Source organism: Anomaloglossus baeobatrachus, chromosome 2 (assembly GCF_048569485.1).
Source record: "Anomaloglossus baeobatrachus isolate aAnoBae1 chromosome 2, aAnoBae1.hap1, whole genome shotgun sequence".
Taxonomy (NCBI): domain Eukaryota; kingdom Metazoa; phylum Chordata; class Amphibia; order Anura; family Aromobatidae; genus Anomaloglossus; species Anomaloglossus baeobatrachus.
Window position 1 is genome coordinate 355,714,568 of NC_134354.1, and position 11,732 is coordinate 355,726,299.

The window sequence follows — 11,732 nt, forward strand, 5'->3', positions numbered from 1 at the left end:
GTATTGGCTAGCAGAGCAGAATTGTGACTGACGGGGCCTTTTTATTGCTGAAGGAAAGTATTTTTGGTTAATGAAACATTTACAATTATTATTACATATTTTACCAGTTTTATTCCTACAAAGGGATTTTGCTTAAATTGAAGTTTATATTGAATGTGTTACGTTTTTCTCCATAGTTTGGTCTTTTGCTTTTGTATTTATGGGAACTATATATTTTGAAACAAATAGGATTTTTATAATATGGGATTATGATTTCTGCTAAAATGGTCAATAATAAAGAAACCCAAAATCGTAGTTCTCTTTGTGATGGAAGCCAAAATGTATTGTCATTTGGCAACGAAACCAAGAATTTCACATATTACATGTCGATAGGAAATTACTTCAACACCAAAAACAGATTGGTTTCACTGGGGATTGAACCCAGGACCTTCTGCGTGTGAAGCAGACGTGATGACCACTACACTACGAAACCTTTGAAACTCTGCAAAGTAATGGCAATTAGAGACGAGTTTTGACCGCCAGGGAAAAAAAAACAAATTCGTAGCTCTGTTGGTGATGGAAGCTAAAACATCCCGTTATTCGGCAACAAAGCCAAGAACTTAATATACTGCAGGTTGATAGGGGATTAATTCAACACCAAGAACACATGGGTTTCACTAGGGATTGAACCCAGGACCGTCTGCGTGTAAAGCAGACATGATTTCCACTACACTATGAAACCTTTGTAATCCTGCAAAGTAATGGCAATTAGAGACGAGTTTTGACCGCCAGGGAAAAAAAAACAAATTCGTAGCTCTGTAGGGGATGGAAGCCAAAACATCCCATCATTCGGCAACAAAGCCAAGAACTTCATATATTGTAGATTAATTGAGTATTATTTCAACATCAAGAACAGATTGGTTTTACTGGGGATTGAACGCAGGACCTTCTGCGTGTTAAGCAGACGTGATGACCACTACTCTATAAAACCTGATGGAAAGTTACTGTGTATTGGCTATCAGAGCAGAATTGTGACTGACGGGGCCTTTTTATTGCTGAAGGAAAGTATTTTTGGTTAATGAAACATTTACAATTTTTATTACATATTTTACCAGTTTTATTCCTACAAAGGGATTTTGCTTAAAAGGAAGTTTACATTGAATGTGTTACTTTTTTCCACATAGTTTAGTTATTTGCTTTTGTATTTAAAGGAACTATATATTTTGAAACAAACAGAATTTTTATAATATGGGATTATGTTTTCTACTAAAATGGTCAATAAAAAAGAAACCCAAAATCGTAGTTCTCTTGGTGATGGAAGCCAAAATATATTATCAGTTGGCAACAAAACAAAGAATTTCATATGTTACAGGTTGATAGCAAATTACTTCAACAGTGAAAACGGCTTGATTTTACTGGGGATTGAACCCAGGACCTTCTGCGTGTGAAGTAGACGTGATGACGACTCCATTATGAAACCTGTGAAATCCTGCGAAGTAATGGCATTTAGAGACGAGTTTTGACCTCCAGGGGAAAAAAAAAATAATAATTTGTAGTTCTGTTTGTGATGGAAGCCAAAACATCCCGTCAATCGGCAACAAAGCCGAGAACTTCATATATTGTAGTTGGATAGCGTATTATTTCAACACTAAGAACAGATTGGTTTCACTGGGGAATGAACCCAGGACCTTCTGCGTGTTAAGCAGACGTGATGACCACTACACTATGAAACCTGACGAAAAGTTACTGTGTATTGGCTAGCAGAGCAGAATTGTGACTGACGGAGCCATTTTTTTGCTGAAGGAAAGTATTTTTGGTTAATGAAACATTTACAATTATTATTACATATTTTACCAGTTTTATTCCTACAAAGGGATTTTGCTTAAATTGAAGTTTATATTGAATGTGTTACTTTTTTCTCCATAGTTTGGTCTTTTGCTTTTCTATTTATGGGAACTATATATTTTGAAACAAATAGGATTTTTATAATATGGGATTATGTTTTCTGCTAAAATGGTCAATAAAAAAGAAACCCAAAATCGTAGTTCTCTTTGTGATGGAAGCCAAAATGTATTGTCATTTGGCAACAAAACCAAGAATTTCACATATTACAAGTCGATAGGAAATTACTTCAACACCAAAAACAGATTGGTTTCACTGGGGATTGAACCCAGGAACTTTTGCGTGTGAAGCAGACATGATGACCACTACACTATGAAACTTTTGAAATCCTGCAAAGTAATGGCAATTAGAGACGAGTTTTGACCGCCAGGGGAAAAAAAACAAATTCGTAGCTCTGTTGGTGATGGAAGCTAAAACATCCCGTTATTCGGCAACAAAGCCAAGAAATTTATATACTGCAGGTTGATAGGGGATTATTTCAACACCAAGAACACATGGGTTTCACTGGGGATTGAACCCAGGACCTTCTGTGTGTATAGCACACGTGATTTCCACTACACTATGAAACCTTTGAAAGCTTGCAAAGTAATGGCAATTAGAGATGAGTTTTGACCGCCAGGGAAAAAAAAACCAAATTCGTAGCTCTGTTGGGGATGGAAGCCAAAACATCCCATCATTCGGCAACAAAGCCAAGAACTTCATATATAGTAGTTTAATTGAGTATTATTTCAACACCAAGAACAGATTGGTTTTACTGGGGATTGAACGCAGGACCTTCTGCGTGTTAAGCAGACGTGATGACCACTACTCTTTGAAACCTGATGGAAAGTTACTGTGTATTGGCTAGCAGAGCAGAATTGTGACTGACGGGGCCTTTTTATTGCTGAAGGAAAGTATTTTTGGTTAATGAAACATTTACAATTTTTATTACATATTTTACCAGTTTTATTCCTACAAAGGGATTTTGCTTAAAAGGAAGTTTACATTGAATGTGTTACTTTTTTCCACATAGTTTAGTTATTTGCTTTTGTATTTAAAGGAACTATATATTTTGAAACAAACAGGATTTTTATAATATGGGATTATGTTTTCTGCTAAAATGGTCAATAAAAAAGAAACCCAAAATCGTAGTTCTCTTTGTGATGGAAGCCAAAATGTATTGTCATTTGGCAACGAAAGTAAGAATTTCACATATTACAAGTCGATAGGAAATTACTTCAACACCAAAAACAGTTTGGTTTCACTGTGGATTGAACCCAGGACCTTCTGCGTGTAAAGCAGATGTGATTTCCACTACACTATGAAACCTTTGAAAACCTGCAAAGTAATGGCAATTAGAGACGAGTTTTGACCGCCAGGGAAAAAAAAAACAAATTCGTAGCTCTTTTGGGGATGGAAGCCAAAACATCCCATCATTCGGCAACAAAGCCAAGAACTTCATATATTGTAGTTTAATTGAGTATTATTTCAAAACCAAGAACAGATTGGTTTTACTGGGGATTGAACCCAGGACCTACTGCGTGTAAAGCAGACGTAATTTCCACTACACTATGAAACCTTTGAAATCTTGCAAAGTAATGGCAATTAGAGTCGAGTTTTGACCGCCAGGGGAAAAAAAACAAATTCGTAGCTCTGTTGGTGATGGAAGCTAAAACATCCCGTTATTCGGCAACAAAGCCAAGAACTTTATATACTGCAGGTTGATAGGGGATTATTTCAACACCAAGAACACATGGGTTTCACTGGGGATTGAACCCAGGACCGTCTGCGTGTAAAGCAGATGTGATTTCTACTACACTATGAAACCTTTGAAAGCCTGCAAAGTAACGGCAATTAGAGACGAGTTTTGACCGCCAGGGGAAAAAAAACAAATTTGTAGCTCTGTTGGTGATGTAAGCTAAAACATCCGGTCATTCGGCAACAAAGCCAAGAACATCATATACTGCAGGTTGATAGGGTTTTATTTCAACACCATGAACAGATAGGTTTTACTAAGGATTCAACCTAGGACCTTCTGCGTGTTAAGCAGACGTTATGAGCACTACACTTTGAAACCTGATGGTAAGTTACTGTGTATTGGCTAGCAGAGCAGAATTGTGACTGACGGGCCTTTTTTATTTCTGAAGGAAAATATTTTTGGTTAATGAAACATTTACAATTTTTATTACATATTTTACCAGTTTTATTCCTACAAAGGGATTTTGCTTAAATGGAAGTTTACATTGAATGTGTTACTATTTTCTACATAGTTTAGTCGTTTGCTTTTGTATTTAAAGGAACTATATATTTTGAAACAAACAGGATTTTTATAATATGGGATTATGTTTTCTGCTAAAATGGTCAATAAAAAAGAAACCCAAAATCGTAGTTCTTTTGGTGATGGAAGCCAAAATATATTATCAGTTGGCAACAAAACCAAGAATTTCATATATTACAGGTGTATAGCATATTAATTCAACAGCGAAAACGGCTTGTTTTTACTGGGGATTGAACCCAGTGGCCTTCTGCGTGTGAAGCAGACGTGATGAAAACTACACTATGAAACCTTTGAAATCCTGCAAAGTAACGGCAATTACAGACGAGTTTTGACCGCCAGGGAAAAAAAAACAAATTTGTAGCTCTGTTGGTGATAGAAGCTAAAACATCCCGTTATTCAGCAACAAAGCCAACAACTTTATAGATTGCAGGTTGATAGGATATTATTTCAACACCAAGAACACATGGATTTCACTGGGGATTGAACCCAGGGCCTTCTGCGTGTAAAGCAAACGTGATTTCCACTACACTATGAAACCTTTGAAAGCCTGCAAAGTAATGGCAATTAGAGACGAGTTTTGACCGCCAGGGAAAAAAAAAAACAAATTCGTAGCTCTGTTGGTGATGGAAGCCAAAACATCCCATCATTCGGCAACAAAGCCAAGACCTTCATATATTGTAGTTCAATTGGGTATTATTTCAACACCAAGAACAGATTGGTTTCACTGGGGATTGAACGCAGGACCTTCTGCGTGTTAAGCAGACATGATGACCACTACTCTATGAAACCTGATGGAAAGTTACTGTGTATTGGCTAGCAGAGCAGAATTGTAACTGACGGGGCCTTTTTATTGCTGAAGGAAAGTATTTTTGGTTAATGAAACATTTACAATTGTTATTACATATTTTACCAGTTTTATTCCTACTAAGGAATTTTGCTTAAATGGAAGTTTACAATGAATGTGTTACTTTTTTCTACATAGTTTAGTCGTTTGCTTTTGTATTTAAAGGAACTATATATTTTGAAACAAACAGGATTTTTATAATATGGGATTATGTTTTCTGCTAAAATGGTCAATAAAAAAGAAACCCAAAATCGTAGTTCTCTTGGTGATGGAAGCCAAAATATAATATCAGTTGGCAACAAAACCAAGAATTTCATATATTACAGGTTGATAGCAAATTACTTCAACAGCGATAACGGTTTGTTTTTAATGGGGATTGAACCCAGAAACTTCTGCATGTGAAGCAGACGTGATGACCACTACACTATGAAACCTTTGGAATTCTGCAAAGAAATGGCAATTAGAGACGAGTTTTGACCGCCAGGGGAAAAAAAACAAATTTGTAGCTCTGTTGGTGATGGAAGCCAAAACATCCCGTCATTCGGCAACAAAGCCAAGAACATCATATACTGCGGGTTGATAGGGTTTTATTTCAACACCATGAACAGATTTGTTTTCCTGGGGATTCAACCTAGGACCTTCTGCGTGTTAAGCAGACGTGATGAGCACTACACTATGAAACCTGATGGAAAGTTACTGTGTATTGGATAGCAGAGCAGAATTGTGACTGATGGGGCCTTTTTATTGCTGAAGGAAAGTATTTTTGGTTAATGAAACATTTACAATTTTTATTATATATTTTACCAGTTTTATTCCTACAAAGGGATTTTGCTTAAATTGAAGTTTACATTGAATGTGTTACTTTTTTCTACATAGTTTAGTCGTTTGCTTTTGTATTTATGGGAACTATATATTTTAAAACAAATAGGATTTTTATAATACGGGATTATGTTTTCTGCTAAAATGGTCAATAAAAAAGAAACCCAAAATTGAAGTTCTCTTGGTGATGGAAGCCAAAATGTATTGTCATTTGGCAACGAAACCAAGAATTTCACATATTACAAGTCAATAGGAAATTACATCAACACCAAAAACAGATTTGTTTCATTGGGGATTGAACCCAGGACCTTCTGCGTGTGAAGCAGACGTGATGAACACTACACTATGAAACCTTTGAAATCCTGCAAAGTAATGGCAATTAGAGACGAGTTTTGACCGCCAGGTGGAAAAAAAACAAATTCGTAGCTCTGTTGGTGATGGAAGCTAAAACATCCCATTATTCGGCAACAAAGCCAAGAACTTTATATATTGCAGGTTGATATGGAATTATTACAACACCATGAACACATGGGTTTCACTGGGGATTGAACCCAAGACCTTCTGCGTGTGAAGCAGACGTGATGACCACTACACTATGAAACCTTTGAAATCCTGCAAAGTAATGGCAATTAGAGACGAGTTTTGACCGCCAGGGGAAAAAAAACAAATTTGTAGCTCTGTTGGTGATGTAAGCTAAAACATCCGGTCATTCGGCAACAAAGCCAAGAACATCATATACTGCAGGTTGATAGGGTTTTATTTCAACACCATGAACAGATAGGTTTTACTGGGGATTCAACCTAGGACCTTCTGCGTGTTTAGCAGACGTTATGAGCACTACACTTTGAAACCTGATGGTAAGTTACTGTGTTTTGGCTAGCAGAGCAGAATTGTGACTGACGGGGCCTTTTAATTGCTGAAGGAAAGTATTTTTGGTTAATGAAACATTTACAATTATTATTACATATTTTACCAGTTTTATTCCTACAAAGGGATTTTGCTTAAATTGAAGTTTACATTGCATGTGTTATTTTTTCTACATAGTTTAGTCGTTTGCTTTTGTATTTATGTGAACTATATATTTTAAAACAAATAGGATTTTTATAATTTGGGATTATGTTTTCTGCTAAAATGGTCAATAAAAAAGAAACCCAAAATCGTAGTTCTCTTTGTGATGGAAGCCAAAATGTATTGTCATTTGGCAACGAAACCAAGAATTTCACATATTACAAGTCGATAGGAAATTACTTCAACACCAAAACAGATTGGTTTCACTGGGGATTAAACCCAGGACCTTCTGCGTGTGAAGCAGACGTGATAAAAACTACACTATGAAACCTTTGAAATCCTGCAAAGTAATGGCAGTTAGAGACGAGTTTTGACCGACAGGGGAAAAAAGAAACAAATTCGTAGCTCTGTTGGTGATGGAAGCCAAAACATCCCATCATTCGGCAACAAAGCCAAGAACTTCATATATTGTAGTTTAATTGGGTATTATTTCAACACCAAGAACAGATTGGTTTTACTGGGGATTGAACACAGGACCTTCAGCGTGTTAAGCAGACGTGATGACCACTACTCTATGAAACCTGATGTAAAGTTACTGTGTATTGGCTAGCAGAGCAGAATTGTGACTGACGGGCCTTTTTTTTGCTGAAGGAAAGTATTTTTGGTTAATGAAACATTTACAATTTTTATTACATATTTTACCAGTTTTATTCCTACAAAGGGATTTTGCTTAAATGGAAGTTTACATTGAATGTGTTACTTTTTTCTACATAGTTTAGTCGTTTGCTTTTGTATTTAAAGGAACTATATATTTTGAAACAAACAGGATTTTTATAATATAAGATTATGTTTTCTGCTAAAATGGTCAATAAAAATGAAACCCAAAATCGTAGTTCTTTTGGTGATGGAAGCCAAAATATATTATCAGTTGGCAACAAAACCAAGAATTTCATATATTACAGGTGTATAGCATATTAATTCAACAGCGAAAACGGCTTTTTTTTACTGGGGATTGAACCCAGTGGCCTTCTGCGTGTGAAGCAGACGTGATGAAAACTACACTATGAAACCTTTGAAAACCTGCAAAGTAATGGCAATTACAGACGAGTTTTGACCGCCAGGGTAAAAAAAACAAATTTGTAGCTCTGTTGGTGATGGAAGCTAAAACATCCCGTGTTTCGGCAACAAAGCCAAGAACTTTATAGATTGCAGGTTGATAGGATATTATTTCAACACCAAGAACACATGGGTTTCACTGGGGATTGAACCCAGGGGCTTCTGCGTGTAAAGCAAACGTGATTTCCACTACACTATGAAACCTTTGAAAGCCTGCAAAGTAATGGCAATTAGAGACGAGTTTTGACCGCCAGGGAAAAAAAAAAAACAAATTCGTAGCTCTGTTGGTGATGGAAGCTAAAACATCCCGTTATTCGGCAACAAAGCCAAGAACATCATATATTGTAGTTTAATTGAGTATTATTTCAACACCAAGAACAGATTGGTTTTACTGGGGATTGAACGCAGGACCTTCTGCATGTTAAGCAGACGGGATGACCACTACTCTATGAAACCTGATGGAAAGTTACTGTGTATTGGCTAGCAGAGCAGAATTGTGACTGACGGGGCCTTTTTATTGCTGAAGGAAAGTATTTTTGGTTAATGAAACATTTACAATTTTTATTACATATTTTACCAGTTTTATTCCTACAAAGGGATTTTGCTTAAAAGGAAGTTTACATTGAATGTGTTACTTTTTTCCACATAGTTTAGTTGTTTGCTTTGGTATTAAAAGGAACTATATATTTTGAAACAAACAGGATTTTTATAATATGGGATTATGTTTTCTGCTAAAATGGTCAATAAAAAAGAAACCCAAAATCGTAGTTCTCTTGGTGATGGAAGCCAAAATATATTATCAGTTGGCAATAAAACAAAGAATTTCATATGTTACAGGTTGATAGCAAATTACTTCAACAGCGAAAACAGCTTGTTTTTACTGGGGATTGAACCCAAGACCTCCTGCGTGTGAAGTAGACGTGATGACGACTCCACTATGAAACCTGTGAAATCCTGCAAAGTAATGGCATTTAGAGACGAGTTTTGACCGCTAGGGGAAAAAAAAAAATAATTTGTAGTTCTGTTTGTGATGGAAGCCAAAACATCCCGTCATTCGGCAACAAAGCCGAGAACGTCATATATTGTAGCTGGATAGCGTATTATTTCAACACTACGAACAGATTGGTTTCACTGGGGATTGAACCCAGGACCTTCTGCATTTTAAGCAGACGTGATGGCCACTACACTATGAAACCTGACAAAAATTTACTGTGTATTGGCTAGCAGAGCAGAATTGTGACTGACGGGGCCTTTTTATTGCTGAAGGAAAGTATTTTTGGTTAATGAAACATTTACAATTATTATTACATATTTTACCAGTTTTATTCCTACAAAGGGATTTTGCTTAAATTGAAGTTTATATTGAATGTGTTACTTTTTTCTCCATAGTTTGGTCTTTTGCTTTTGTTTTTATGGGAACTATATATTTTGAAACAAATAGGATTTTTATAATATGGGATTATGTTTTCTACTAAAATTGTCAATAAAAAAGAAACCCAAAATCGTAGTTCTCTTTGTGATGGAAGCCAAAATGTATTGTCATTTGGCAACAAAACCAAGAATTTTACATATTACAAGTCGATAGGAAATTACTTCAACACCAAAAACAGATTGGTTTCACTGGGGATTGAACTCAGGATCTTCTGCGTGTGAAGCAGACGTGATGACCACTACACTATGAAACCTTTGAAATCCTGCAAAGTAATGGCAATTAGAGATGAGTTTTGACTGCCAGGGGAAAAAAAAAAAAATTCGTAGCTCTGTTGGTGATGGAAGCTAAAACATCCCGTTATTCGGCAACAAAGCCAAGAGCTTTATATACTGCAGATTGATAGGGGATTATTTCAACACCAAAAACACATGGGTTTCACTGGGGATTGAACCCAGGACCTTCTGCGTGTAAAGCAGACGTGATTTCCACTACACTATGAAACCTTTGAAAGCCTGCAAAGTAATGGCAATTAGAGACGAGTTTTAACCGCCAGGGAAAAAAAAAAACAAATTCGTAGCTCTGTTGGGGATGGAAGCCAAAACATCCCATCATTCGGCAACAAAGCCAAGAACTTCATATATTGTAGTTTAATTGAGTATTATTTCAACACCAAGAACAGATTGGTTTTACTGGGGATTGAACGCGGGACCTTCTGCATGTTAAGCAGACATGATGACCACTACTCTATGAAACCTGATGGAAAGTTACTGTGTATTGGCTAGCAGAGAAGAATTGTGACTGACGGGGCCTTTTTATTGCTGAAGGAAAGTATTTTTGGTTAATGAAACATTTACAATTTTTATTACATATTTTACCAGTTTTATTCCTACAAAGGGATTTTGCTTAAAAGGAAGTTTACATTGAATGTGTTACTTTTTTCCACATAGTTTAGTTGTTTGCTTTGGTATTGAAAGGAACTATATATTTTGAAACAAACAGGATTTTTATAATATGGGATTATGTTTTCTGCTAAAATGGTCAATAAAAAAGAAACCCAAAATCGTAGTTCTCTTGGTGATGGAAGCCAAAATATATTATCAGTTGGCAATAAAAAAAAGAATTTCATATGTTACAGGTTGATAGCAAATTACTTCAACAGCGAAAACAGCTTGTTTTTACTGGGGATTGAACCCAAGAGCTTCTGCGTGTGAAGTAGACGTGATGACGACTCCACTATGAAACCTGTGAAATCCTGCAAAGTAATGGCATTTAGAGACGAGTTTTGACCGCTAGGGGAAAAAAAAAAATAATTTGTAGTTCTGTTTGTGATGGAAGCCAAAACATCCCGTCATTCGGCAACAAAGCCGAGAACTTCATATATTGTAGTTGGATAGCGTATTATTTCAACACTAAGAACAGATTGGTTTCACTGGGGATTAGAGATGAGCGAACCGGTCCCGGTTCGGCTCGAGTTCGGTTCGCCGAACGGAGCTCCCGTTCGAGTTCGGCTCGTCGAACGTTCGACGAACCGAACTCGAGCCAATAGGAAACAATGGGAGGCAATCACAAACACAGAAAAACACCTAGAAAACACCCTCAAAGGTGTCCAAAAGGTCACAAACAACTCACAACACATGGGAAAGTGACAAGGACATATACTCATGTGAAAACAAATGAGCTGGACAAGGAAAAAGAGGAGGACACACAGATATATGAGTATATGCAAGGAAACATCGATTCCATTATTGTGCAACTTGAGCCCTGCTCATTTTAGGCTTCCAATCTTGATAAATTGCCTGAGCTCGCCACGTACGTCTTGGGGATCTTGTCGTGTCCTGCAGCCAGCGTTCTCTCGGAACCTGTCTTCAGTGCTGCTGGGGGTCTGCTGGCAGATAAGCACACGTGTCTGTCCACTGACAATGTGGACATGGCTCTCAGAGGACTTTTCTTCCCCTGGGTCAGCCAGGGGACGGGAAAGGCACGTGTATTTTTGAGAGTGCTTCATGCAAAGCATCTTTTTCTTTTTCAAAAGGGGGCTCAACTGATGTCAGTCAAGTGGGGTGTGTGTGGCCCAGTTAGTGGAAACGAGGGAGACTGTGGTTGGAGTCCCCTCGCTGTGTTTCTAAAAGACCCAAAATGAACAAATCATGGCTATCAGAGGACTTTTCTTCCCCTGGGTCAGCCAGGGGACGGGAAAGGCACGTGTATTTTTGAGAGTGCTTCATGCAAAGCATCTTTTTCTTTTTCAAAAGGGGGGGTCAACCGATGCCAGTCAAGTGGGGTGTGTGTGGCCCAGTTAGTGGCAATGAGGGAGACTGTGGTTGGAGTCCCCTCGCTGTGTTTCTAAAAGAACCAAGATGAACAAGTCATGGCTC

At 37.2% G+C, this 11,732-nt stretch overlaps 3 non-coding genes across 3 annotated transcripts; all 3 read right to left on the bottom strand.

Moving 5' to 3' along the window:
• Positions 1-399: 399 nt before the first annotated feature.
• On the bottom strand, positions 400-472 carry TRNAV-CAC (transfer RNA valine (anticodon CAC)). The gene has a single exon. It is a non-coding gene; the product is annotated as a tRNA-Val (tRNA).
• Positions 473-9,048: 8,576 nt separating this feature from the next.
• TRNAF-AAA (transfer RNA phenylalanine (anticodon AAA)) lies at positions 9,049-9,121 on the bottom strand. The gene has a single exon. It is a non-coding gene; the product is annotated as a tRNA-Phe (tRNA).
• A 666-nt stretch (positions 9,122-9,787) lies between these two features.
• Positions 9,788-9,860, bottom strand: TRNAV-UAC (transfer RNA valine (anticodon UAC)). The gene has a single exon. It is a non-coding gene; the product is annotated as a tRNA-Val (tRNA).
• Between the last annotated feature and the right edge of the window lie 1,872 nt (positions 9,861-11,732).